The sequence below is a fragment of the Mytilus galloprovincialis genome, chromosome 10 (assembly GCF_965363235.1).
Source record: "Mytilus galloprovincialis chromosome 10, xbMytGall1.hap1.1, whole genome shotgun sequence".
Lineage (NCBI taxonomy): Eukaryota > Metazoa > Mollusca > Bivalvia > Mytilida > Mytilidae > Mytilus > Mytilus galloprovincialis.
This window is the reverse complement of record NC_134847.1, coordinates 35,427,340-35,446,201: the sequence shown is the minus strand read 5'-3', so window position 1 is coordinate 35,446,201 and position 18,862 is coordinate 35,427,340. Positions and strand designations below refer to the sequence as shown.

Below are 18,862 nucleotides of genomic sequence, written 5' to 3'. Positions count from 1 at the left end.
GATTCTTCGTATTATAAAGAGTATCAGTGGGGAACATGTATTACAAATGTATATATGCAAGAAAAGTCGGGAGGAAAATATCATTGCAGAGATAGGACAAGAACATACTGTTATTATCAATGCATGTTAGAACTTCATGACGTGGAGTCCGGACCAGTATATGATGATTGCAAATGTGAAAATGGCCAGGAATATACAGAGTCTAATTTAACCTTACCCTCGCGATGTTACAGTCCTTCAGGAGCAGACTGCTCTTGGTATCGAGACTGTTTAGAGAGAAAGTTTAAATGCAGCGGAACAGAAGACGACTATGCAATGGCGTTTGCTACAAAATTTTGTGATTTGTATTCACAAAATTATCAAGATTTTTCACAGGACGGACAACAGTGGATAGATGCCGTCAGAAAATGTCTTCAAGTTTCCTTAGTGCAAACTCTCCGTCCTTACTTACCTTTCACATGTGAGGATGTGAAGAGAATAGCGTTTGATTCTCACATGCCATGTTATGTTAAACCAATTCCAGAGTCTCCTTCAATTTCCGTTTGCAATTTAGATGCATCAGATTACTTCTCTGTATTTTGGACAATCCAATCCAGCCTAAAAACCTCGATCGATTCGTCACTTCGTACAATCAGAAGCATGTTCGAAACTTTAAAACAATGCACTGTGTCTTTTCTTCCAAGTTTTAGTTTTGATGGACCCGTTCGCTTAGTTAAACTGAAGTTGAAATATTTCTTTATTTTTGGTAGGCGCCGACGATCAAATTCGGATGATAAAATGAACATTTTAAATGATTTTGTAGATTCCATGGCGTACACACTTCACTGGCAGGAAAACGGGGTTCTTTGGTTTTCTGACTCTGAAATTAGTTTAAACATTTCTGCTTCCAGCGAAACGTATATCAATATCTTTCTAACTGACCGAAATGTTTATGATCTAGACGTCAAAAACACAACTGTACCATCCAATCTTAACACTACTATAAACGAGTTAAAAGAAATGACACAAACGGGCGATCTCAATGGCAACATAGGCGGGTTTTCTTTCAAGATTCTATCATCACAAGGATGCTTAGATGCAAGCTGTGAAACATTGTTATTCAATGTAACTGCAAATGATAACGGTATGTTATTGTAGCAACAGATAATGTTATAGTATATTCTCCATTCAGTATTACATTAAGCACATATAGCATGATTGACAAAACAACAAATAACACCTAATGCACAAAGGTAAAACACATACAGAAAATCACATAGCCTCCAACAATGAACAAAATTTTAACCCATGCTGTATAGTATGCTATAAAAGACTCAGGTACGACACAAAATGACACAATTCATTCATACTACAACAATAATAGAAGACACCAGCCAAAGAAAACTGCTGTATTACAGGTCGCATGAAATAAATAAGTACGTCATGGCAACTAACAAAGTCAGGGCAATGCACAAAACCTCGGGTGTGCGGGAGGCACTTCAAACTTGTTTTGCTAGGGGTGGGCAGCTGAGACATCAAGTGTCCCACCCTTTTCATATATTTTGTTTATCAAAACTATATACCTTGTCATATATTAATTGACAAAAATCAAATTTGGCACAATGTTTTTGAAATTTGGATCCTCAATGCTCTTCAACTTTGTACTTGTTTGGCTTTGTAACTATTTTGATATGAGCGTCACTGATGAGTCTTGTGTAGACAAAACGCGCGTCTGGCGTACTAAATTATAATCCTGGTACTTTTGATAACTATCTATAGATATGTTTTGATATTTTTCATCTTTAGTACATTAGTATATAAAAAAAAATTGGAGGTCCCGATCATTATCACGTTCTTGTTAAGAAGCAACGCAGTTGCAATAATCACGCTTTGCTTTTCCAATAAATTCGTTACATCTTAAACACTTTTCTTTATTTGCCTTTTATATCTTTAATTATGAAGAAATTGCAATTTCAAAATTAGGACAATAAAATATTTTTTGTCAGATAAATATAGTAATACTCCACAGAGTATCACTTTTACTGAGTTTAACATTGATTAAAAACTGATAAACAGTTACATCAGTTGTCCCCTCTTGAAGGACGCTGACACTTTCATACAATAATACAATACAATAATAATTTATTAAATTCATATGGAATTTCTTCAAATAATTGGTAATGTGTTTCATGTATCCAAACCTTAATGTTAATTAGGTGCAAATGTCAAAATGATCGGATTTATTGCATCTATAACTATCCTCAGTGGAAATACCACATTGAATAAATAGAGTTTAATTGGTTTGACAAATAGCTGAAGCATTTACGACTGTGGTTTAACCGCATCAAAAATAAATACGGACATTTGATTTTTTTCAGATTGTTATGGTTTAATCTAGCAAGTGATAATATCAACCTATTGATATACGTAATCTGAATTTCTCACCCTTTATATATCACGAAGCATGAAATAGTGACCTATTCCAGCGGCTCATCCCTACCACTCATTACATATAGGAAGTGAGCACAAAACATAAAAACGAAAAAATCCACAAAACGTAAAATAGAAATCTATATCGTTTTGCAATTAAAATGTGACACCTTGTTTAATTTCATGTTATATTTTAATGAGTCGCACGAAAAAATACAAGGAACTATTGAAATGATTATTTTATCTTATCTCTCAATAGCCCGCAACAGGTCGAGTGATAATAAATGATTTGTTACATATATTAAAAATGCGAGGTGTTATCTTATACCCTTGACTTCATTAAAGGAGACACGGTGAAACTCGAGTAGACGACACGTATACTTCAAAACAGAGATAACCGATTTTTTTATAACGAGAACAGACGAACAAACAAATTGTAATAAATGTCGACTTTTGTCGTAATTATGTTGATAACTGAGAGAGAAATTAAACTCGTAGATTTTAAGATATCAATGTGTTCTTTTACTACTGAATGAATTTACGAAAATAAATAGTAAAGAAATGTGTGTGTATAGATTTATAAATGCTAACGACTGAAAAACTCGCCACTTCTAATCATTCTTGCTGATTTTTTCAACCATTTCTCGATATAATTGTTAGCAACAAATACCATTTTTAGATCCGAAAAAAAAAAATCGCAACATTCTTATTTTAAAGATATCAGAAAAAAGCTTAGCATTTGATAAATGTTATAAAGCTCATCTCAAACCGAAATTTCAAAATAATTCAAACAACTCTGTTTGAACGATTAAATTGTTCACATTGTGTGTGGTATGGGACAAATAAAAATAGTACGTAATCTAGATTTATTTTCTCGTTTGATGACAGAATTCAGAGCCTGTCATTCAGTGGTATGTCTTTATCATGTTTATCATACGTTTTTTGTTTGGTTATTAGTCGTGTTTGAATTTTTTTACAATTTGACTCGAATTATCCTTGATATTTTCCTATTCTTCAGATGTGCTTATCATCAAATTTTGAAATATATAAAACTACGAAACACTTACGATTATTCACCCCAGTAATAAATTGCCGTAGATTTCAGATTTGTTTTGTGCGTAATGCTCATCAACTTTGTATTACGTTCATCGTTGAAGTTCGAACGGTTACCATCTATAGTTGCTTAAATTCACGTCAAATTAACTATTAACATATTTTATATGAAAATACATATCAACGGACTTTCGGCTCGATCGATTCCTCAATGCATCCAACGCTGTTATATTAGTATGAGTAAGACTCTAAACAAAATTACAAACGAATAGAATAATTGTTTTTTCTATATTCAAGGATAATTTATACATTCGATGTTTTCAAACAGTAGACAGTCATTATGATCATATAACTACTACATATCAGCTAAAAGCCTCATGTGATCAATCGACATTCCCCGATATTTATTTTTTACCTTTAATATACACCAAATTAATACGGTCGAACATCGTTTCTAAGTGTTGAGCAATATATGATCTTTCTTTTTAACCTTAAAAAAAGAGAATAACTTGAGGGATTGCTAATAGGACATCTATCTACTAGAGTCTATAGACAAATGTGTAAAATACTAAAGGTAGATAAAGGAAGATGTGGTATGAGTGCCAATGAGACAACACACTCCAACCAAGTAAGAACTTAAAAAGTAAACCATAATAGGTCAAGGTACGACCTTCAACACGAAGCCTTGTCTCACACCGAATAACAAGCTATAATAGGGTAACACTATTCAAACAGGAAAACCAACGGTCTAATCTATATAAAAACAAGAAAGAAGAAAAACTTATGAACCACACAAACAGACGACAACCACTGAAAATCAGATTCTTGACTTAGGATAGGTGAAAACAATTGCAGCGGAATTAAACGTTTTAATGATACCAAACGTTCTCCATTTTCTGAAATAATAGTAATTACATTACAACATAGAAAGACATATTATAAACATCAATTGAAAGGCTTAACTCAACGAAAAAATGAAATAACGCATATAGGTTCTTTGTAACCGTACAACCTTCCACAAAAAATTGTAAGCTATTTAGGTCCGGCATGACAACACGAGAAATGATACGAAAACATAAAAAAAAACAATTGATGCATAAAACAATCAACGAAAAACAAATTTGACAGAGAGCTACCTCACTAATAAACGAAACAGAATATACATGTATATCGCGTGCAGTATAAAGCGAGTTAGGCACCGTTTCAAACGTCCAACCGTCCTTACCGTCCGTTGGTACGTCTTGTCTGCATCTGCATCCTGTGAAGAATTGTGGTTTATGACCAAACTAAGTTATCTTTTAAAACTCTTTCTAAAAGACGTTAGTTTATCCTTATCACTTCTTAATAAACGACATCTAGTTGCACTAAATATGTTAGAAAAAGCATGCGCCACATTCATATTGTTAATTGAATCTTATCATTAGGTTTATTACAGAGCAAAAGTGTTTTCTAACAAGAAAATACCTGATAAGTAGAACAGTGTAGAGGTAAATTTGAATATGTCACTGCAACAAAATGTCAACGTCATGTACAATAGTTATCAAAGGTACCAGGATTATAATTATTTAGTACGCCAGACGCGCGTTTCGTCTACATCAGAATCATCAGTGACGCTCAGATCAAAATATGTATAAAGCCAAACAAGAACAAAGTTGAAGAGCATTGAGGATCCCAAATTCCAAAAAGTGGTGCCAAATACGGCTAAGGTAATCTATGCCTGGGATAAGAAAATCCTTAGTTTTTCGTAAAATTCAAAGTTTTGTAAACAGGAAGTTTATAAAAATGACCACAATACCGGTCTTATTGATCACTGATTAAACGTTTACAAAGTACAAAAAATGCGAACGTATTGTGCGCCGCTTCTGATTGTAGTAGTTTTATATTGATGGAGAGTTGTCTCATTGGCACTCATACCACATCTTTTATATCTATATAAAGTAGCATTCACTTTTATAGCGTTTATATATTTAATAAAATTGAGAATGGAAATGGGGAATGTGTCAAAGAGACAACAACCCGACCAAATAAAAAAACAACAACAGAGGGTCACCAACAGGTCTTCAATGTAGCGAGAAATTCCCGCACCCGGAGGCGTCCTTCAGCTGGCCCCTAAACAAATATATACTAGTCCAGTGATAATGAACGCCATACTAATTTCCAAATTGTACACAAGAAACTAAAATTAAAATAATACAAGACTATTAAGGTTATTTTGAACGCACGTGTATATCATGTATATACATAGGCAATAAAAACTTTGCAACCGTGATTCATATCGATATAATCACTGGTGACTGATACATATTATTGCCAATAATTTTGTTTTCTGCTTTTACAAAGCAAACGTGTTTTTCCCAGGAAGAAATACTTGATCATTAGAAGTAAATTTGCATATGTCATCGCAACGAAATGTAATAATTATGTACAATACTTGTAGTTGTGTTGTCACAAGGTCTCCGTTGATCACCGATTGGATTGTTAAGTACAATTAGCTTCTATAAACATGATAAAAATTATAAAGAAGATACAAATGTTTCAGGTCATTAAAGATTTTCCTTTAGGGAAGCCACGTTGAATCAAATAGGGAATAAAACTCCTGGCATTCCCGATTGTAAATTTTAATTCACATTTTTTTATGAAAAAAAATCAGTTATCAAATAGTTTCTATGTATGCTGTCGTCTGTTTTCATAGCAGTTCATTGGTTCTGTTTTTTGTTGGTTTGATTGAATATGTTATATTTGTTTTTCGTTTATGTTTTATACATAAATTAGTCCGTAAGTATCTCGTATGAATTATTTTACATTTGTCATTATGGGGCCCTTTATAGTTGACTATGCGGCATGTCGTTTGCGCATTGTTGAAGGCTGTACGCTGACATGTAGTTGTTAATTTCTGTGTCATTTGGACTCTTTTGGAGAGTTGTATCATACCACATCTTCTTTGTTATAGATATTAAAATGCGTACGTATTGCTCGCTGTTTCCGACTGAATAAATTTTGTACTGATATACATGTACATGTAGAGTATTATTCACTAGTATAGCATTTATATATTTAAAGTTATAAGAACGCACGTGTATATTTATAGGATACAGGCTTCATTATTAGGAATATGCTCCGTACATAAAAACTGTCCCTAAAGACCAATGAAAAAGAACGACTGAAGTCGACGTTTTATTAGGGTCATGGTCACCAACACGAATTAGTTGACACACACGATGCATCTTATAAAATCAGCAAGGATACTTATATTAAGACTGTGTATGCCAGAGACGCGTTTCGTCCACAACAGATCAACTAGTGACTCTTGGATCAAAAATGAAAACAAGGCAACAAAAACAAAGTTGAAGAGCACGGAGTACACAATTCCAAATGTATTTGTGTTAATTCACCACCACAATAATGGCATAAGATACCAGACTAACCTATAAATTTTCCGATTGGGTTCTTTTTCTGATTAAACATTTAATCAAGTATTGATTTGCATGAAGGATATGCATGAACAGCATTAGAAGCCTTTTCCGTAAACGTAAAAAGTCTCCCTTCAGAGTTCATATGTTTTACCTGAATTTATAACAACTTGATATATTTATGAAATTTAAACTACGGTAAAATAAAGTACCAGTGACATAGAACATAATATAATTATCTGTAGTTTAAACTTTTATTTCCAGGCGTTAAGGGAGATGGATCCATGTGTTTTACCAATTTGATGATCATAGTTGTTGGTATTGGGATCTTCTTTTCATTACGAGGAAGTTAATTACAATAGACCCTACAGTGAATAATAACAGCATAAAAGCGCATATTTATTTTGGTGAACATTTACTCTGTAAAATGTTAAAATATTATTTACTTTTTGTTTGCATTTATTTTTTTTTTTTGTTAATTTCCAATCCTTAGACTTAAATTTAACTATATGTGCTTAAATTAGATTTGTTACAGTTTTCTATTGAAAACCTCATGTATTTACCTAAAGAAAATAGTTAGGTTATGATATTCTTTGTCTTATCAGATTTACTTTTTACATTTACAATGTGGCAAGCGCCACTTCTTAAGCAGGATCACCTCTGTGTGTGTTACTGTCTCACTAAAATAAATATCTCCAACTATAAATCAAGTTTTATTTCTTATTTCAACTTTTACAATATTTATCATTTTCGGCCGTTTGGTCGTGACTTTTGATACTTTCATTATTTTTTTTATAGTAACATTGTAGAGTACGTCGAAAGTAGATTGTTGGTGTTCAGTATTGTTCAGTTTGGTAAATCCAATAAGTACAGACATATCAATGTAAACAAATGAAATCTTATAATTATAGACTCCAATAAGAGCGAGGAATGTTGTGCTGGTAATGGTAGCGTTTCCTGTTGTGCAAGTATTAACCATCATGTGAATCCACACTGTTAACAATGAACTATCAATAAAACGCAGTATTTTTCCAAAGATATATTCAAGTTAATTGATGAAAAAATGACGACACCATTTCAACTAACGACTAAACACCAAACAACAGTATTTAAAAACAACAATTACTTAAAAAAAATCTGATGACAGAGAGACACGAACCCAAAATACAACATTCTAATTATAAAAGGGTAGGCATATCCTGATCATGTTATGTTGTTCATGGAAAAACACACTCGGTGATAAGTCTAATTCTATATTTAAGGATATATATTCGATATTTTCAAACAGTAGACAGTCATTATGATCATATAATTACTACATATCAGCTTAAAGCCTCATATGATCAATCGACCATCCCCGATTTGTATTTGCTACCTTAAACATACACCAAATTAACACGGTCGAAAAAAGGAACATCACAAAAACACTGAACTCAGAGGAAAATCTAATCGGAAAGTCCATAAGCACATGGCAAAATCAAATGACAAAACACATAAAAAACGAATGGACAAGAACTGTCATATTCCTGACTTGAAACAGGCATTTTCAAATGTAGAAAATGGTGGATTAAACCTGGTTTTAAAGCGCTAAACCTCTCACTTCGATGACAGTCTCATCAAATTTCGTTATATTTACAATATCGAATATCGTTTTATCTTGACATCTAGTAAGTTTTAAGCAATATTGCATCTTTCCTTTTAACTTTAAACATGAGAATAACTTGAGTGATTGCAAATAAGACATCAATCTACCAGAGTCTATAGCAAAATGTGTAAATTACTATAGATAGAAATAGGAAGATGTGGTATGAGTATCAGATTCCTGACTTAGGACAGGTGCAAACAATTGCACCGGGATTAAACGTTTTGATGGTACCAAACTTTCTGCTTTTTCTAAAACAATAGTCTTACATTACAACAAAGATAGACGCATTACGATTATTAATTGGAAGGCGTAACTCAATGAAAAAAATAGTCACGCATATAGGTACATTTTTAACCGTACAACCATCCAGAAAAAATAGTAAGCTTATTAGGTCCGGCATGACAACATGAGAAATTATACGAAAAAGTAAAAAACAATTGATGCACAAAACCATCAAAAACAAATCTGGCAGAGAGCAACCTCACTACTAAAAGAAAAAAATATACATGTATATTGCGTGCTGAATCAAGCGATTTGGACCCTTTCATACGTCCTACCGTCCGTTGTTACATCTTGTCTGCAACTGCATCCTGTGAAGAATATATTTTTTTTATGACCAAACTAAATAATAAACTAAAACTCTTTTGCAAAAACGTTATTTTACCCTGATCACTTCTGAATATACGACATCAAGTTGCACTATATATGTTAGAATTAGCATGCGTCATATTCAAATTGATAATTTAATATACAGTTGGGTGCAGACCAAGCATTACATAAAGTAAACGCAAGTTAACGCGGCGTGCACATATTTCGTTAGTTAACTTTAAATTTCGCGTTTACTAGTAAACGCCCGTTTACTTCATTAACGTTAACGCGGTCAAAATGAAAATTTCTAATGTCTACTCGAGTAAACGCGCGTTTACTCTGTGTCCGTTTAGTCAGTAGTAAACGGCCGTTTACTTCAGATTTCACAAGTTTAATTTTACGTGCACGTTAAAGTAAACGGTTGTTTACTACAGATTTCTCAATTGTATTTTTACGTGCACTTGAAAGTAAACGCGCGTTTACTTTTCGCGTTAACTAATTGTGTATCTTATAAAATAATCGTCGTGTGCATTTGTACATTTATTTATGTTGTTAAAATGACTTAATATTTTACGTATATGTGTTTTGAACCTTAACATTCAAAAACACATTTTATCAGAAAAATAAACATTCATCTAGCGGATATTTCTAGATCATTACGAATTGTTTCGTCAATAAATTCTAGATGTACTTCCTGTAACATTTTCTGTCTAGTGTTTACTTTAAAGTCAGTAACAGATCCACTCTGACGGAAACGTCGTAGAAATGCACTTATCCCCTGTCTAGAAACTTGAAGATTATCTGATCGTATCAACTCATTTCTAACTTCAGTATGTTTTGCCAGATCTTCTTATACTTAATATCCTCTCACGAATGGTTTAACAGCTCCAGGACGAATTTCCGTTTTGTTTTTATATGCAATGATTAATTTTCAATAAATTAATTAAAGAGGTGTCATTTCATTAAATGCAATCGTCAATATGTTGATCGAAAATGGGCAGATGGATATTTTGATGTACCTTATCATGTGATATATTAGGTCAGTGTATCCAGGATACGAGGTCAATCTGCGTTAACGCGCGTTTACTACAAACAGTAAACGGGCGTTTACTTTTTTTTTTACAACGCCCGTTTACTCTTTACAAAATTAGAAGACGCGCGGTTTTCGCGTTAACGCGGAGGTAAACGCAAAAGTAAACGCCCGTTTACTATTTATGTCTACTAAAATTTCGGAGTTAACGCAGAGTTAACGCGGCGTTTACATGAAGTGCACGCGAGTAAACGCCGCGTTAACTTTTTAGGCCCGTTTACATGTAATGCTTGGTCTGCACCCAACTGTAATTATCTGTACTTGTAGTTGTATTGCCACAAGGTCTCCATTGATCACGGAGGGAACTTTTGCAAAGTTCAAAAATACGTAGACGTAAACAGTCTCCCTCAGCGTTCATTTGTTTCACTTGAAAACAATAACGATCAAAACCAATCAGTAAACAAAGACTCACAAAACCAAAGGACATTTACATCAACAGGTATAAATAATAATTAAAAAACAACACGAACTCCACTAAAAAGCGGGAGTGAAATCATGTGCTCCGGGTGGGTAGGCATTTACTGCACCGGATACGGCACCCGTCGTGTTATTTCTTTGTTCAGTTCTGTAATTATGGAAGGTTATTATGACTGAGGAAGAATATCAGATATGATTTCTCTGACACACTTTTGTCATAATGACCAATCAGCTCATGATGGCGGCCGTAAAATTTCTTGAGTGATGACCTTAATTTGATTGTTTCATATCCCTATCTTAGCAACTTTTGAGAAAGCAGTATTCCTCGTTCAACAAAATCAACGTACTTTGAGCTAGCTTTAGAGTAACTTATCAATTGAGACACATATACTCCATATGCTGGTGCCGCTGGGATGTTGCTACACAGAAATGGAAATTTGACTACTTGTATAACTACTTGTGACATGGAACATAATATAAATATCTGTAGTTTACACCTTTATTTTCAGTCTTTAAAGGAGATGGATTCATGTGTTTTACCAACTTAACTCTATGTGCTTAAATTATGTTTGTTATAGTTTTCTATTAAAAACTTGATGTATTTACCTAAAGAAAATAGTTATGATATTCCTTGTCTTATCACATCTACTTACAAATATCAACGCAGCAAGTGCCACTACTTAATCAGGATCACCCATGTGTTTTTTGACTGCCTCATTAAAATAACTGTTTCCAACCATAGATCATTTTATATTTTTACTTTTACAATGTTTATCATTTTCGGACGTTTGGTCTTGACTTTTGATACTTTCGTTATTTTTTGTAGAGTACGTCAAAAGTAGTTTGCTGGTGTTCAGCATTGTTCAGTTTGGTAAATCCAATAAGTAGAGACATATCAATGTAAACAAAGGATATCATATGAACTCCGAAAGGAGCGAGGAATGTTGTGTTGATAATGTAAGCGTTTCCGGATAATCCAATAAGTAGAGACATATCAATCTAAACAAAGGAAATATTCTGAACTCTAATACAAGCGAGGAATGGTGTGTCGATAATGTAAGAGTTTCCTGTTGTGCATGTATTAACCATCATGTGAATCCACACTGTTTATGATGAATTATCAATATAAACGCAGTACTTTTTTTTCAAAAAGAAAGGCGGAAGATACCAATGAAATATTCAAACGGATTGATGACAAACTGACGACACCATGTCAACTAACGACCACTCGTCAAACAACAGTATTAACAAAAACAATTACATGAAAAAGAAATCTGATGACAGAGCAACACGAACCCGAGAGAAAAAGTCTGAAAGAGTAAACATTTCCTGATCGATATGTCTTGTTGTTCATTTAAAAACACACTCGGTGATAAGTCTAATTATGCGATGCCACATTCGAATAAAAGAAAACGATAATTGGACTATGTTGGTCGTCGTATGTGAAACAGATATTACATAACAATCAACAATCCAATGCAGTCGTCTGCACATTTTTCGAAAGATGCCTTTAACTTTACCATTTAAAATCCTTGTTTAAGTACAGTACAACATTGAAAGTAATATCCATTCATCAAGGTAATCATGATAGGAAATGAAGTTGCTGGAAAATCGTATCAACTAGGACTTATAAACTTCCATATCCAGGGGCTCCTTGGATGGTTCTACATCTACATAAAAATGTATAACTTTGAAACCAATATTATCTTTTTTTGTGGTTAAATTTTATTTTTGACCGACTCTTAATGTTTGATTCCAGATGAAAGTCAATATATGAAGCAGACTGAAGTGTATATATTTTATCTTTTATTTTGATCTAAATGGGATATATGCAGTCAACATAGTCAACAAATGTTGAGGTGTCTTTTTTGGAGAGTATAACATTGTTTAGCGGAACGTGAAGTTAGCGAATGATTTTTGCTTTTTTCCATTATTTTTTTATACTTTTGTATTAGGTCCGCCTCATCCGAATAAATAGTCTGATTGCTTATAAACAAAACCAAAAACGAAACAGAAGTAACAAACGATATATCAATCTAACCTAATGATACGACCCAACGAATTCTTCGTACTTTTAGTAAAATATCAATACTATATTATAATAAAACAGCGTTAGAGTATATCCAATGTTTAACCATGTTTTAGATACACAGTTATATCTAGATGACTTTTGTGAATAAGCCTGTGTGATAATATTTTCTTTCCTTTTTAAAATTTAATCAACACCCACAGTGCAGGCCAAAGTTTGCTGGTATAGTAGAATGGTATTGTATTAATAAGATTGATTGATTGATTGTTGGTTGCTTTACGCCGCATTAGCACAAAAAGGCTATATCGCGGCGACGTATTAATAAGATATACCTTCACTAATAGATAGCATAGCGAGAAAAAAATCAATATGCACATGTACATAAAAACCAAAATTTCTTCCAAGGTCAACCTTTCGTGAGCTTTTTTTACCTGAATTAGCACACACTCTAATACTTATACATGTACATAGTGAGTAAAATGTAATCTCATTAACGAACAAAAAATTAAATCTTCAGATATATTTTTTTTATAAATGATTATACGAAAAGGAATAAATCATAGGATGGATTGATGAAAAAGGGGACATACGATAATAAACAGAAACCAGGTTAATCAGCTATGTGATACCGATAATTCATTTTTGACTTGATAAATATTTACAACATTATTCTATATATCTATATAATTATCTACACTGGCTTACAAACATTTAATCATGTGACCATTTACCTTCCTTTTCCACAGAAATGTTATATTTATAAGACTAAATTAGGTATGTAATGTTATCGTTTTCTCTCTGTTTTATACACAGACATCCACACAAACACACATACTTTGACTGTGTAGTAGGCTTTTTTTATACTTTTGTTATTTTATTTTGATCAACTTTCGTTTCAGTTGTTTAGGAGATATGTTAGAACACGCTTCTTAATGCCTTAATAATTATGCCTATTTCAACTATGTTTTTATTGTGTGCTTCTATTTTTGTGGAGTTTTGTCTTTATTGTTTCCGTGTAATGCGTTGATGGGGACATAGAAATATTGGGCGTCCTTAAATACCGTCCTTCCGTCCACACGTCCCTCCGTCCGGTTTTGTTTAATAGCGCGCTCTTGCTAATATCTACAGTTCTTGCCATTTTTTTTTATAAAACTTATAACATAGGTTTACATCAACAATGTATTCGACTATATAGTTCGATAAGCAGTTCTGATCATGTATTTATAAAAGAAATAGAATGTAGATAAGCCATTTAGAATCATTAAATTAATTGGAACATCGCATTGTCAGCGCAATCATATGTACAATTTGTGACTGAATTTTATAAAACTTATACGATAGGTTGTATTATTAAAATCTAATACGAGTGCGAAAAGCAATGCCAATCAATATTTTTTAATAGACGTGTTACGTAATGTATATACTCGACGCTGAGGTTGACAAATTATACTTTGTACGACTTTGCCCCCCACAGAGCTATAGAAAAACAGTACATTAACGGGTGTTACACGGACTCTTTTTAGACGATACACGGACTCTTTTTAGTTGTTACACGGACACTTTTTATGAATAGAATCACTCGTGCATGATCAGTGAGTTCATGGGCACTTTAACTTTTAATTAGATTTGAACTTTTTGGTTCACCGACTTATTTCCTGTCTTTTTATTGAACAAAATATTTACGTTAGCATCAATATCTTTTTTTCAAACATTTCCAGTTAAATACTATTCATATCAGTACACTTAGGGATTAGACATTAAACTTCAATAGTGGGGGGGGGGGGGGGGTTATAGTTTTCTCCTAAAATAGATATGTTGATCCAAAATTTTATGAGAAAAAAATTATTATGGTCAAGCAGATGACAAATTAATGTTTTGCATGATTCCTGATTTTCCGAATACAGTTAATAGTGCTCATTGGCGGATCCGGGGGGGTCCGGGGGTTGGTACCCCCCTTTTTTTTTGGCCGATCAATGCGTTTGAATGGGGACATATAGTTGGAACCCCCCCCCCCCCCTTTTATCCTGGCTTGATCCGCCCCTGGTGCTAATTTAAACAAAAACATTTGGGTGATGGCGTTGAAAAGTAAATAGTTAATATACTAAAAAAAGAACATACTTCCCGCTTTATGAAGCAAAATATTCGGTCAATAAATGTTTTCTTCAATACATGGACATGAATAGTATTTTGGACAATGCTTAAAGAAAAGAAAGGATGATACCGACGTGTATATTTCAATAAAAATAAGACAGGAAATAAGTAAATAAAAATCAAATCTAATATCAAAAGATAAAATCCCTATCAACTCACCAATGCACGATTGATCCTATAAACAAAAAGTGTTCATGTAATACACGTCCAAATAAGCAGCAAATCTAGAAGAAAATCATTCAACTTATGTCATCAATTTTGGGCGGTAAGCTGCGATTGGATCATATAGTAACACGTGTTTAATCCCGATCAACACTTGCAGATCTAGAGACGAGCATGAATTTATAAAAAAATCAAAGTATATGGCTGAATATAGACAAAATCCATTTTGTTCATAAACATTTAATTCACTTTTATCGAAGTTATATCAGTGGTGGATCCAGGTCTAAATCCAGGACAAAACAGGGGGGGTCCAACTTTATGTCCCCATTTAAATGCATTGATTGTCAAAAAAAGGGTTGTTCCAACCCCCGGGACTCCCACCACTGCATATTAAATTAATGTATTTGGCAACAAACGCGCGATTTCCACGATTTTTTTAAGGGGGAATGGGGGGATGGAATGGCACATCCTGCATTTTTTCATCAAAAATAAAGATCACAGCCTGTTTATTTTAAAACGAATTAGCTCCTCCCCCCCCCCTTTCCCCGCTTTCCGTTTTATTCATAAAAATAAAACGTTATCTTACTTACCACTAAAATATTTCTTTAATATATTACTTTTTTACGAAGTTGCATTTTAAAAAGTCTTAAATGTGTAAAACATTTATCTTTTACTTGAAATGGTTTTTTTTTTTTTTTTTTTTATCAAATTATTAAATTCCTGTTTTTTTTTAATGAAAAAAAATCTCGGTTGTTACCGGCCTGTTTCTTTGTTACCTTTGTATTTTATCTAATACTTAAATGCCGGTATCGAATCAAAGCAAACAAGTTATTTAAAGATTCTAATTACCTGTGTACCAATTGAATCATTGTGTTAAACTGCATAGTAATGATGTCCGCTTATATTTTCTTCAATAACAAAAATCTTTTTAAAAAAAACTTTATCACAGCTAACATCCTGTTGAATATTCCTTAAGGAACAAATATGATACAATAATTCTTCCGTGAAGAATACAAATGATATACCCCGCTTAACTTTTGAAAAAAAGGAGAAAGGGGGGGGGGGGCTATGTATTTTTTTATTAACCTAGGAACCTAGGAACAGTGTATCCAATTTCACTTTATATGGAATACAATTCCTTGGATTGTTTCTTTTGTTGACTAGTATATACTACTCTGTTTGATACCTACTAAGAAAAAGATTGATTTTTTTTATGTTATTTTCATGTAAAATGTGACTAGTTAGACCCAACAACATCTTATATATATTCCTGCAAAGTTTCGAAATATTCCGCTTTGTAGTTTCTGAGGTACAAATAAACTCATCATAGATACCAGGACTAAATTTAGTGTATACGCCAGACGCGCGTTTCGTCTACAAAAGACTCATCAGTGACGCTCGAATCCAAAAAAGTTTAAAAGGCCAAATAAAGTACGAAGTATTGAGGACCAAAATTTCTAAAAGTTTTGTCAAATACAGCTAAGGTAATCTATGCCCGAGGTAGAAAAGCCTTAGTTTTTCAAAAATTCAAAAATTTGTAAACAGTAAATTTATAAATATAACCATATCAATGACAATTCATGTCAGCACAAAAAGTGCTGACTACTGGGCTTGTGATACAAGTTATGCCCGATGGGAAAACAAATATAACGGAAAATTACACTACATTTGCTTTGAAGCATTCAACTATTTGAGATTATTATAGAAAAGTTTTTACAAGGACAATAACCGAAAAAAAAAGTTTTTTTGTAATTGTCCTTGTACCTTAACAGAAAACAACCCGTTCAACGCGGACGACATGTTATATATGTCATTTCCTGAACATTAGCCTGTAAAAATAATGATATTGAATTTAAATGAAACTTGAACTTTATACTAATATTAAAGGCCTTAAAGATAACATTAAATTATAACCTATAAAGTATGCGAGACATTTCAGCATATATTAGAGTATTCATGTAAGTACATGCAATCTATTTTAGGATTATGGCCACCAATTGGGGTATTTGTGGTATTTGTGAAAACCTTCAGATTACTAAACCTTCAGTAGTATGGTGTTCCGAATGTGACGAAGGACTATGTGGAGATTGTAAGAAACATCACGTAGTTTCCAAGGCATCAAAAAACCATGAAACCGTTTCTATCGCCAAATACAAAAACTTACCCACCGAAGTCCTGCTAATCTCTCAGACCTGCAAACTTCATAATGAGAAATACGAGTTGTTTTGTACAAAACACGATTGTCCTTGCTGTAAGAAATGTGTGAAATCTCACAACGATTGTAAAGGTTTAACTGACATAAATGAACTCATAAAAAACGTAAAAACTTCACACGCATTTAATGAAATCGAACAAACCTTGCAGGAAGTCGTCGAGAATATAAAACGACTAAGCACAAACAGGAATGAAAATTTAAAATCTATAGAAAACAAGAAAAGAGAAATTGAAGCAGCAATAAAACAAACCAGGATAAACGTTAATCATCACCTTGATAAACTTCAGGATGACTTGATTAAAGAACTAATGACAGTTGAACAAAGAGAAAAAAGCAAAATAGAAAAATTGTTAACTTCTCTAAATAAGAAGGAAAAAGAGATCGCTGAAGTTCAAGAAAATTTTGCCAGTATCAAACATCATGCGTCAGAACTTCAAACATTTTTAACAATGAACAATATAGAAAAAGATATTATAGGCGAAGAAAAATTTATCTAATCGATTGCCACAAGTGACTCCACAAATCAAGTCAATATTTCATGTCAGATAAACAAGTCTTTGCAACAAATCACAGATAGCGTGCAGAAGTTTGGGGAAATATATGTTTGTTCTGATCCATGTGATTTTTCGATTCACAAACGGAAGGACAAACAAGCCCAGATTATGGTCACTATTCCAACCAGAGATATCGACAACCTGACTCTGACATTACAGAAACGTATCAATACAAAGTTGTCAGATGTTTCTGGTTGTTTATTGCTTCCTGGTGATCGGATGGTATTCTCCTCTTATACAGACAATAAATTAACAGTACTAAAGTCTGACGGATCAAAAGATTTTGAGATAAAGAACATTGGTCCAACGTTTGATGTGGTATTTATTGGTGATGATTCTATTGCTGTAACTTCCGGCAATTCAAATCAGATTAATATTATCGATATTAAGAAGAAATCAAAGTCGAAATTAATAAAAGTTGATTCATACACTGGTGGAGTAGTATACAAAGAAGGTCATTTGATTTATTGTGCCAGAGAGAAAGGAATACAGATGATCAGTCTGAATGACGAAACAATTACCAATGTTAACAATACCAAACTTTCAGGTTTTTCGTACGTTACAACATTCGGTGACAAATTGTTCTACACAAATTCCAATGGATACGTAACCTGCTGTGATTACCAAGGTCACATACTGTGGACGTTCTGTGATAAACATGTTATGCACTCTCCAAAAGGTGTCTCTGTAGACCATGATGGTAACGTGTATGTAGTGGGAGGTTATACTAGCAATGTGGTTGTTATCTCTGCAGATGGACAACACTACTGACAACTCCTATCAAGTGAAGATGGACTGTGTGTCCCATGGGGTCTGCATTATGACACGTCTACCAATGAATTGTTAGTTTCAAATACATCCAATAAAGCCTTTTTGTATGATGTTAAATAATAAGACATGACGGGTGACTTTTTCAATCTTATTCAACATTTTCTTGATCTCGATTACAAATATTATTTTAATTAGATTATATAATTTTTTCGTGATCTAATTAAGATCTGTTTAAAATCATTTTATAGCGTTATTGACTGATAATTTCTGTATTGGCCCTGTTATAGATTTGAGGTTAGCTGTATTGGACCCGAGACTCGATGACGTCTTATCGCGATTATACAGAAAAAGTAAACTTCTAAGGATTC

General features: G+C 33.1%; 2 long non-coding RNA genes across 2 annotated transcripts in view; both read left to right on the top strand.

The window, feature by feature from the left end:
• Positions 1-18,862, top strand: part of LOC143047462 (uncharacterized) — a 233,588-nt gene that overhangs the window by 96,257 nt on the left and 118,469 nt on the right. The gene's annotated exons all lie outside the window — the stretch shown is intronic.
• The window catches only part of LOC143047461 (uncharacterized), a 54,008-nt gene that overhangs the window by 33,437 nt on the left and 1,709 nt on the right, over positions 1-18,862 (top strand). The window lies entirely within an intron of this gene.